The following is a 12,348-nucleotide window of genomic DNA, read 5'->3' on the forward strand; positions in this document are numbered from 1 at the left end:
ATGTTATATATGTAATAGTTGTAACACACCCATGAGGTTTGCATCTGATTTGTAAACACGACACCTGAGAGTTGCAGGCCCGAGGGTGGAGTGTTTATAAATCAGATACAAACCGAATGGGTGTGTTCTAACTGATCTGTGGTATGGGGCATGCGCAGATCAAAGGCGCCCATTTGTAATGTGGAAGGCAAGGCTAATATTGGCTACCACTGAGCACTGTGTAGAAGGAACGATTTTACTCATTAATTACTGTCTTGATGGTATACATACAGATCAGAGACAATAATCAATAAATTACATAGTTAATAATACATTTGGCATCATGGATATCATTTCTTTTGTATTTTATATCATGTTTATTTATCCCAAAGCCCACCATAGCTATAAGCACCTGCAAGCTTTGGGATTTGTTTTTGCCTGTATATCTATGTCACAGGCACAATAACCATGATTGTCGAAGAAAGACATTACAGCTGTACTATATTACGTTAGCTGTATTATGTTTTAGTCTTGCACTGTAATAGAACAGTAAATTCTAATACAACACACATAGAATGCTCTAGCTAGGTAAAAATTAAGGGAGGAGAACAACAGACAGTAGTGGTACTGAATCCTTGCTGATCATTATCATTCACAATGAAATGAACAGTCAAGCTGTGAAAATAGTAGATTTTTAATGAGCTTCACCCTTTTTCATTGTTGTGTGTACATCTATATCCAATCCATTTATTCTGACTGTTGGAGGTATGGTGCAAAAATCATGGAGGATTACCATTCATATTGATCTTATGCAATAGCTACGTACATGCGTCCTGCAAAATAACACCTTTGCACTAGAAATAGGATACGCAAAAGAGTAAAGGTAAATTAAGTCCATTGTGTATGGACTAAATAACTACTGTGATAGACAAAAACCTGTCTTGGGCACAAGCTTGTGAAGAGATCAAGCAAGTAGTGTAAACTGATTATTTTGATTATAGTAGTGAATTAAAACTTCCATTAAATTTTATATAGTGAGAAACTCATTGGAAGTGGAGTTTTGAGTCACGTCAGTTTGAGCTTGCATTTCACCTACCAAATTACTATTGCTAAGGAGTATAATGTTAGGTTAATATTTCTAGTGAGAAAATGCAGACCTTTATGATCTCTACTACTGTGTTGTATGATACCATAGAAGTTGATACCCCTAACTCCCCTATCACATTCAGTTGTCCTGTGGATGGTAACCACAGCTTCAGTAATTTCTTTATCAACAGCAACATATGTACTGTGCATATAGCATTACACTGTGTATAGCATTAAAAAATGCACACAACATGCTATGTAAACCAGGTTGACACCTACAGATTCAAGTACCAATATATGCATGGAATACATACCCAGCATAATATTTCTGCCAGGGATGTAGTAAATGTTACATTATTTAGATTTTGGTAGTGAGTCAGGCACCTGGCTGGGTCCTCAGCTGCTGAAAAAATCTGAATATTAAAATGGCTCTTAGATTAATGATTTTGTGCACAATACAAACTATGTACTTGGTTGTGTTACAGTTTGTGGCTGGTCATAAGCTAAAGTATTATTGTTGGTGGAGACCTCAAAATTCTCTAATTAAAAATGTAAACCCAAGATCTGTTGCTATTTTATATTTGAAAGAATTTCCTTAGACCTGTTTGTATACATATTCTTCATTAATGGCCATTTTAAAGAAACATTCTGTTATGGATCTCTATGAATGTTCTATTAGAGCAATTTTGACTGCTCTATTATTAAAGTATTTTTATCTTTTTCTCATATCCTCTTCTGAGAAATTGAGAAATCAATTGTTAGCTATACAGCACTGTTCTTGTCTTCTGTGCCTTTGTGCTGCCAAACTTTGATGTGTTGTTTCTGCAGGCCTATAAATTTAAATATCAGAAGGGGTTTTACAAAACACTAGAAAACCATGCCCCTAGTATATATAACTCATAGTAAAATTTTTTACCAGAACCTGCACAGTCCATCAAAAAGTATAAACTGTATGGCTTGGCAATAATAATTGTTGATAGCCTTAAAATTATAGAGTTACTGTACCAGCTAGTGTTAAACCTACATGCCACATTATAGAACATCCGTTTGCATGTATGTATCATGTTAATAAGCTTCTGCTAGTCCAAATTGTGCATGTAACAGAACCAGTGACCACCGGACCACATGCAAGCCCATCTTGACTATCATGTATGTAATAAAATGAGTAACACCATTATCTGATTTAAATTATTTTTGCTGCACTGTCTTATCGCCCGCCCTATGATTTCCTAAGTTGCCCATTATTCACCCAAACTCATTCTCTCTATATCGTGTATTATATAATCTACGTATATACTATCATGTCATATAATTTCATGTATATAATCTCATTTGCCATTGCAGTGTCATTGTGTTCTTGTTGATTGTTGTGTATTGTTATGTATGCTACTGGCTGTGTGGAAAATGTCATGTAATTAGCATTAGGGCAAAGTAGGCAATGATAGAGCTCGGTGTGGTGGAAGGGTGCTAGGCAAAAATGCTAGACAGTGTAAATATATATGAGCACATATGTGCAATCGAGCCCTCAATAAATGGTGGCGTTTGCCAATCCTCCCAGGTGTGGGCCACAGCAACTAACATGTTAAGTATCTTTTGTCAAAAAATTATTAAAGATTCAAATTTGTACTTGAAGATACATATAACAGCATTTCATGCATGTTTAAAATTAATGTTTAAAAGTCAAATTAAATTATTCAGTAACTATAAAAACTATGAATCACTTCCTGTAGACTCATACGCTACAATATACTGGACGTCACCAGATGGATTCTTTATTCCTGCTACAACATTTACAGAATACCCTCTTGTTATTAATCCATTAATGTATTCCTGTACTTCATGTTTCAAGTCATAGATCACATAATAATTGTCAGATGGTTTTGTTTGCTTGTGGAACACCAATGAGTACTTCTCTTCACCATCAGTAACAAAAGTGTTGAGATGTTTGAGGTGATATCCATTCATTGTTTGGTTATTAATGTGTTCAAATAGTTCATGTTTTCCAACACTGCCAGAGAAATGTGAAGATATAGATAGTTGGTTAGAATATAAAGATGTATATGCAGGAAGGCCCCGTCTATAGTTGAAATGTACAGATGTTGAATCGAGAGTCATACCTTGCAAAGATCTTACAATGTGTATCTGTTTTTGCTTTGCTAACTTTGCTTCAAATCGTACTTTAAAATCATGGGACTTTGGTACAATGTATACTGCTACAAATCCAGTGAAGTTGTGTATTTGTACACTGTAAACAAATGCTATTTGGAAATCATGTGGTTTTAGTTGCCCATCCATTGCTTTCATGTCTTTCTTAGTAACAAAGATCATAGTACTGAAATTTTTATTCCCCATGTGGTTGAATATCAAACTGAACTGTTTAGTGTTACTTGAACTAGTATATTCTTGCATGTATGATACAGCATATCCTTGTTGTTCCATTTGTTTGATTAGTGCTTCAATAGCATCAAACTTGACAACATGAAATATTTTCTGTGGTGGTAACTTTGTGACATGAAGGAGACAGTTGTTTGTGTTTGAGGGAATATCAGAAATCTTTCCCTTAGTACAAGTGTCAAGTAAGAAATCCTTAACTTGTGTAGCAGTTGCACTATCAGGTAACATGTTCCAGTAAACAGCTGCAGCTCCACTGACTATGGGAGCAGCCAGTGATGTACCATCTGTGATGGTGTAGCTGTTTGTGCTGTAAATGCCGGCACTTCTTACGGCTTGTCCAGGAGCAAATATATCCACACATGACCCATAGTTGCTGCCACTAAAAAAAGTTTTGTAAAGTTTATCATTTCGTTGTGTCCCTCCAACTGTGAGCACTTCAGGAAGTGAAGCTGGAGAATACCTGTGAACAGTAAAAATATACAAAAAGATTAACAACAGTAATAGTTGTATATGCCAGAGCATTTTAAACTGTTGAGCAATTGAGCAAAACATGCACTGTATAAAAGTTGATCCTTACCGACATGCATCAGTATAGAAGTTTCCAGCAGCTGCTACCACCAGTATTCCACTATCAACTGCCTCTCTTATTGCATCTCTCATGATCTGACTGTGACCTCCTATCAGTGACAAGTTGATGATTGCTCTTGTTCTCTGTGAGGAATTCTGTTTTGCCTGTACTTGTCTAACGACATGATATATTCCTTGTGTTACTAGAGATGTTGATGATCCACCTCGACAATCCATCACTCTCACACTATGAAGAGTTGCTCCTTTAGCCACACCATATGACTTTCCACCTGCCAAACTAGCTATATTTGTGCCATGACCATTACAATCTTTTCCCATTTTATTTCCACCATCCACTGCATCAAAACCAGAGTAGACAACTCTTCCTTCATCAAATTCATTATGATCATACTTAATACCTGAGGGAAATGAAGTTACTTGATTACATATGCGTGTGTAAATATGGAAAGATTGGAAAAGTGTTGTGTTGGCACTCACCAGTATCAAGGATGTAAATGTCCACATTGGAGCCATTATTGGGGCTGGAGTATTGGTGGTTAAGTGGGAGGTCAGTCTGGTCTATACGATCAAGATGCCACAGGTTTGTAGTTGATGCTATAGTGAACTCTTGATCTTCCTCAATATAGTCCACCATTGGATCATTGCATATCTGTAAGACAACATACGTACATTTATACGAAATCAGCTAAAGCCATCTATCAGCAGTTAGCTGCTATTAATTCTTACAAACATTAACGATTTGATGTACGTAAAAGTTAAGACTTTTTCATATACAATTAATACTGTGATTTACACACTTCACATGGAGACTTACATACTCAACTGCAGCATCATTCATTCTTGCAGTAAAGCTGTATCTTTTACCACCAAGTGTTTGAACATCAGCTGCCATCATTGAATTATTACTGTCATCTGATGTGATTGTAAGTGAGTTGGTCTATAGAATGTTATCAGCATGTATAAAATGATTGTGATCACTGTACGATTAGACTCTATTAATCAGAAAATTATAGGAGGCTAGCACATCATACGTGTATCATAAAAACATTAGGGGTACTTACTATAGTTGTCATCTCTTCCATTGTCCTGCCCTCTTTTATTGCCACAATGTAGTTGTCTGTTACATTCATTTTGTTTCCTCCTCCTTTTAGCATTTTAGCACATCTGATTTCACAGTCACTTCTTTTTAATTGCTTGATGGATGTAACTCGTTCATCTCTGCATAGCTGTTAATTGTAAATTATAATTTAAAATGCGGGGTATGGTTGACCAGATATACCTTTTTGATATGTTTTGGCTCTAAAGTAGCTATAAAGCCTCTGTGATGAAACTCAAGGTTTCCTTCATCTACAAGTGAAGTTGCTAGTTCTCTAATTTCTTCTGACTTATGTGGCAGAATTGTCTTAATGTGATAGAGTCCTTCACTGAACACTTCATCATTTGATGATGATACATCACCACTAGTAATTATCATCTTGGTACACTTCATTGCTACTGCTGTACATATCAGTGCACTAAATACAAGTAGGACACTGTTCTCTGTTGCCATTTCTGGTAGTCCACTGTAGAGTTATAATAAGACTTGTGCTAGAATGTGACTCAAGGAGATGGTCTTTTATATGCAGTGGTAGTTTTGTAGCTCTAGAAATTTAGGGTATCCTCCTAAACAGAAGTCATAGTCATATACATACATATAATATGTAGGTCTTCAGGCAGGGAAAATTGATCAGAATGGTGAAAAAGACTATATATGTTTACTGCTGGATATCAAGAAATATTTTTGACACTGATTTCTTGGTCAGCATTTATTAGCTATATCTGAAGTGTATCATACAGTCAAGATTAAAAGCCTCAATATTTATAAATCTTTGTGAATGCATAAAGTATATGTATGTGACAGAGTCCTTGCATGTAGCTACCCTTCATTGACAATATTTCATTTATCACTGTGGTCTGACATGCACAATTTGATTAATGTGCATATGTCAGAAACTTTACATGCATATACTCTCTCTCTCTCTCTCTCTCTCACACACACACACACACACACACACACACACACACACACACACACACACACACACACACACACACACACACACACACACACACACACACACACACACACACACACACACACACACGCACACTTGAACTTGAAGCCAGCCATCCTGGGATGACGCTGTCCAGGGATGTGGTCACTCTTCCTAATCATCAGCAAGCAGTATCTTGGGTTCTTTTAAAGGAGCGATGACAGGTAGCACAAATATAAGGTTTGTTTAAAGGTGGTACCATCACTTTTTTATTATATCAACACAATGAATGCCACGGTCACCATCTGGGATGATCCTGAGCTTCCTTATACCATTATGATCCATCTATACTACACCCATATGTCAGTTCTTGCACCAGAAAACTAATCATCTTATCCACAGATACTGGACAACCCTTAGGTCAAACAGTAGCAGTCTCAACCGCCATCCATCTCAACAAGACTTCTAACATTCCAGCACCCCACACATAAAGACCTTAGGCAGTTAAAACTGCCAGGGTGCTTTGTCATAGTGACACACAGCTTCTGAAGTAAAGTTGTGATGGAAAACACTAAGGGCTTTATTGCTACACCACTGTAGCGCAAGGCTCCAAGAATCTAGTGGCCATGCACTGATTAAATCAGTATACAAGAAACCACAAGAAACTAGATCCATAGAGCCTTAGTCAGCTTTACTATGAGCCAGTGTCTGCAAAACTAACATTGTGAAGGGGTCACTATGCGGAGGCACCGGCTAACAGTTCGAACACAAACACACGCACATTTACCATCTATTGATGATGGAAACAGTCAAGCAGCATTGTTCAAAAAGAAACTCACAACACACTCATATTATAATGCAAGAAAAGTACTTAGATTGTATGTACATAAACAAGGCAAAATATCTGGCTATGACATGCAACCTGATTGAATGTCATAAGATTATTCTTGTACTGCATGTTCTTGTATTTCCACTGCAGAGCTATGTATCAAGATGATCGTTTATGCAAATCAGTATAGTATATATACTCTTTGATTGAGTACTGCACTCACAGAGGGAGCTGGGGGAAGCTGCCCCAGCCTGCATGTTGAGGGCTCAGTCATTGTGTCCTTGCCTACTTCCTCATTCTGTATATAGGCTCCAGCTTCATATTTTGTCCTAGGAATCTTAACATCTCTGGGCAGCCAGTTTTACTTCATAAAACTACAATTTACAACATGTTGTCTAAATTTTTGTGGTAATCACAAATTTCTGTTATCAGTCAAGCCATACAGCTAAGTGTATCATATGTCCTAGTAATTAATACTCTGATTATATCATATATACGAGACTACTATTCGTTTTAATGTGGTTTTTCATGTTATTGATGATGTTATGTATCATGTGCATCATGTAGTGTGTAGAATCAGCAAACGCCTACCTCAGCAATTTTCTAAAATAAATAATTGATTACATATCAGCCATCAAACATGCTGCTGTGTAGAAACCTGCTACATCTAACACTACACAATTAGCAAACGAGACCTGTATTGCAATGACTTCACTAAACTTTCACCTGCTATAGCCTTGCAAGTCACTCAATTTATTTGATTTGCCCACCTACATAACTGTATACAGCGTGGTTGTATCTATGTACATTAATCAAAAATATATATTAAATATTTCATTTTAATAACTGGTGCAAACATGAGAAAAAGCCATTGTTATTAATCATGTAGCTACATGACTAAAATGCCATGATTCCTGCTAGAATTTATGTTGTGCATGAATGCATGTTTATAATGTGTGTTTATGATGTGTGTTTATGCATACAGACATTTGGATTGTAATAGGTGCATGTTCACATGGTAAGCAGCTATGTATGTACCCAGATTCTAAAAGTTGTATATGTTATTGAGTAGCCTAACACAGTGGATAACAGTAACACATGGCAAGAGATCATGCATTTTCTTCTCATGTGTGTGTAGATTCCAATCAACACACAAAAAGAAAAGGTTCTTCAGCTATATTTTCAAGCCTACACGATAGCTGTGTTAGTAATGAACTCTTTGATGTTACAGCCATCTAATTTGATATGTAGCTATCAAATATCCATAATGATGCGTGAGGAATAGATCATGGTACATGATAGCCCTAACTGAAGGATCTTTGAGTGTCTAGACATTCCACCTTTATGATAGGATGGCTGCAGGTTCGTTCGAGGCTGCCTAGGTCTAGTCATGGATGTACAGGTGTGGTTTCATCGCATGAGTTATTACCTTGTATTATGCATGGTCCAGTGTAGTACTGCATAGTAGTGAAATAAAAATGGCTGGGAAATAATTACTATTATTACGATGTTTCTTGTCCTTGTCTATGCTTTCAATTTCAGTACATGTTACAAAGCATAACAACTGTATCAACATGCTAACTCCTAAGGTGTTTTTATTGCTTGTTATGTTACAGCATTTCCTTACTTGCAGTTTGTTTGCAAGAATGACTTGTATAGAAGCAACCTTAGCTGGCCAGGCATTATACGCTATGTAGTAACACTGTCACACTTATACACAGCTTTCAAACTGGATCCCTTATATGTTTTCTGAAGTAGTGCAAAGTTCAAATTGTAGTGCTGTTCAGCTGCTGTATTGTGCAATCATATTTAGCAGTGGGTGAAATTTTGATGAAAATATCCCTTACATATGTGACTGTCTAAAAATGGAAGTTTTAAGTTAACAAAAGAATAGAATTTTTACTGACAAAATTACCTGTACTGTTCAACATCTCTACCTCAGTGTTACAGGCGTGTGGAGTTGGAGAAGAAGCGAGAGAGGGTATGGGAAGTAGAATATGGGACTTTTACTCCTTTAGTCTTTTCATACACTGGAGGAACGGGCCCAATGGCTACTGTGGTTTATAAGCACATTGCTTCTTTGTTATCTGAGCATTCTGGGCAGTCCTACAGTAGAACACTTCATTGGCTGAGATGTAAGTTAGGGGGTCTAGGTCCTCGTACCATCGTTTTCATTCTTCTTTTAAGGAGTCAGCAGTGGGCCTAGTTTGTGTGGAGAGTTGCTTGGACCTGACTGGATAATTTAATTTATATTGGTTGTTATTGTGTATTGTTTGTTATTTTGAAAAAAGTTGTCTTGCTTTGTCTTGAAAAAAACAACAAAAACAACAAAACCTTGAGACCATGCCACTATGGAGCTAGCTAGAGTGTGCTCATTAGAAAGGCATCCTGGATTTAAGTTTACTAACATGATTGCAATAAACTTGGTCCAGGCAGTATTTACAACTTTCCAAGTTATTGTGATCAGTGCATAGTCGGAGTTTGTGTGTGTGTGTGTGTGTGTGTGTGTGTGTGTGCGTGCGTGCGTGCGTGCGTGCGTGCGTGCGTGCGTGCGTGCGTGCGTGCGTGTGTGTGTGTGTGCCCATACAGCTACAGGAGGTGGGTGATTACAATATAAAGTCTTTTTTTCTGAGGAACAGAGCTGTTAGGAAACATGGCTGTCAAACCTTTTACTTTGAGGAAGATGGAAAACATCTTATTTATTAAGACAAAAGACAATAAATTAAATTCCATGTTTTGGAAAACCATATATTTGGGCACAAGCAATGCCAAGTAGCTAACTTACAAATTTATTCTCTTGTCTTTAGACAATAATACATGGTGAGGAAAAGCACAAAGAACACATGATTAAACTATCAAGAATCTCTTTTCATCTATTTCAAATTGTAAGAATGGAAATCTTTGTCAACAAGTGATTTGTTATCAATTTGTCACACTAATCGCTATAATACAGTACTATAAACTGAAAGGTTAGTTTGTTATGCATTAGACAGTAAAATTAATTAGCCATAATTTTTGGATGCTTTAGTTAATTAATCATCACAAGATTTTAACACAAGGTAGATAACCACTCAGTGCTTCATTGTAACTATAAAAAAGAAATTTGACCAATGTGCCAAAATGTATGGTTTTCTAAAATAGGGTTACTGTGACTACAGGAGCCTAGACACATTCACTGATAACCACAATGTGGTTAACACAGGAACCCCAACAATAAGGTTGAGGAGATCCCTAAGTCCAGGGATGTAGTAAAAAATTTGTATGAGCAGATGACAATACAAGCCGCCTACTTGTCATTGCATCTTGCAGTTCTCTTGATGTGACAAGTGTTGGCCACTTGAGCAAATGTGTCCAACATAAAGCCTAAACATCCATATATCAACCTTAACCATATTAAACTTCCTTCCAAACTTTTATACAATATAGTTATAATAAAAGTTGCTGGATATTATTTGGGATAGTCATATAGGAGCATCTAGATATATTTTTTAGCATGCGGTCTTCCAAACCAAATTTAATCACAAAGTTTTTTTAATTATGATTTTGTATGTATAGCAACTTGCTACTATAGTATAAAAATAATTGTGAAAATGAAAAGTATGGAAATAGAAAATTCAACGTATGGAAATAGAAAATTCAACGTATGGAAATAGAAAATTTAAAGTATGGAAATAGAAAATTTAAAGTATGGAAACATAGCTAATGAAAGAAGAGTCAAACAACATCTAAAACTAAAATGGAGCAGGTCAAATCCTTCAAAATGGTTGAGTTGTTCCTATTGTTTGTTTGGTTTTTTTTTAGCAATCTCTTCTCTACATAATAGATAAATTTTTACACAAGTTTGTTTACACATCCATTGGGATAGTGGATACGCTACATAGAAACACAGTGAGGTAGGTTGCTTGGTACTGTGCAGGTAGATCATGAGGTATAAATTTATAACTTCATTGCATGAGTATACCTCAATCATTAGTGATGTTAAATATACCTGAAACATGATCTTAAGAAATAAGGTAAATTGATTTTAATGAGTGACAAAGTGATATGGCTGCATAGTGATTACAGGGTGATTCTCTGGTCCACAACTTACAGCACACATATATAGGTTTAATTTGTTCAAGAACTTTGCCAGCAATTTATGACAAATGCTTACAGTGTACAAAATAATGGTTGGACAAGTCAAATACATACATTAGTTGTCAGGTCATAATTGAATTTGTCCAGAAAATAATTTCATCCTTCCAAAGTATAGCAGTGCTTAGTGTGTGATATTGGGCTAGGAGGGAGGCCAGACATAGCTAGGTTGGTAAAACTCTGACATTTACTATGCTGAGCCAGCCTATACTACAAGAAAGCAATTAGAACCTGTTAGCCTTTAGTAGCTTTTACTTGTGGTATTCACCTGTATAACCACTAATCAGCACCAGCTTGTATTTAAAGAACTTCAGTAAATCTCATACAATTATGGTCATTTTGACTTCAGTGATAGAGATTTCATGGCAAAACACATAGCTACTACTAAGGCAAATTCACTCCACAGAAGACCTTTTAGATTTGACTGACGTTTTTAAGACTCCTTTCCTACATATGCAAAGCCATGCACCATAACAGAATTGATGCCATAATAGCCCTTATATGAAACCAGTACCTTCAAACATTGCACTTTCCTGTTGTGATCACTGTTAGTAAGTGGTTTGAGTAGTGATCAGTTGTACAGTACAACATGCAAACATCTAAGTTGGCAGGAAAGGAGAAACAACAAAAAGTTAAAAAGTCTGGGAAAGTCCACTCAACTTTCACATTTCCTGTATCAGTTCATGTCTGAAAGTTATTTCGCACAAAATGGTGTGGCCTTAAAACACCGAGGTTGTGAAATCAAAAGTGGTGCCCAAGAAATGGCTGCAATGAGCATTAACATCACTGGAGCCATTTCTTGGCCGCCACATCATTGCAGCCATTTCTTGGGCACCACTTTTGATTTCACAACTTTTTCTCATCCAGGTAATAACTTTCAGACATTTGAAATGTGAAAGTTGAATGGACTTGCCCAGACATTTTAACTTTTTGTTGTTTCTCCTTTCCTGCCAACTTAGATGTTTGTTGTACTGTACAACTGATCACTACTCAACCGCTTACTAACAGTGATCACAACAGGAAAGTGCAATGTTTGAAGGTACTGGTTTCATATAACGGCTTTTATTATTATATTATTATTATATATTATAATGTGCAGAACCTCAAAGAGTGTGTGGCACAACATTACAAGTGGGTGAGTTGTGGGGAAGGGGGGTGTGACATATTACAAAACAGTTCGTACATACAGTCATGTTATTATAAGTGTTCTTTTGAAGTGATCTAGAGTTGGAGAGTTAATGGTTTGCTGGCTAAGGCTGTTCCACAATTTGATGGCTGACGGGAAAAAGGAATATAAGTGAATGT

The sequence above is a fragment of the Dysidea avara genome, chromosome 3 (assembly GCF_963678975.1).
Source record: "Dysidea avara chromosome 3, odDysAvar1.4, whole genome shotgun sequence".
Classification (NCBI taxonomy): domain Eukaryota; kingdom Metazoa; phylum Porifera; class Demospongiae; order Dictyoceratida; family Dysideidae; genus Dysidea; species Dysidea avara.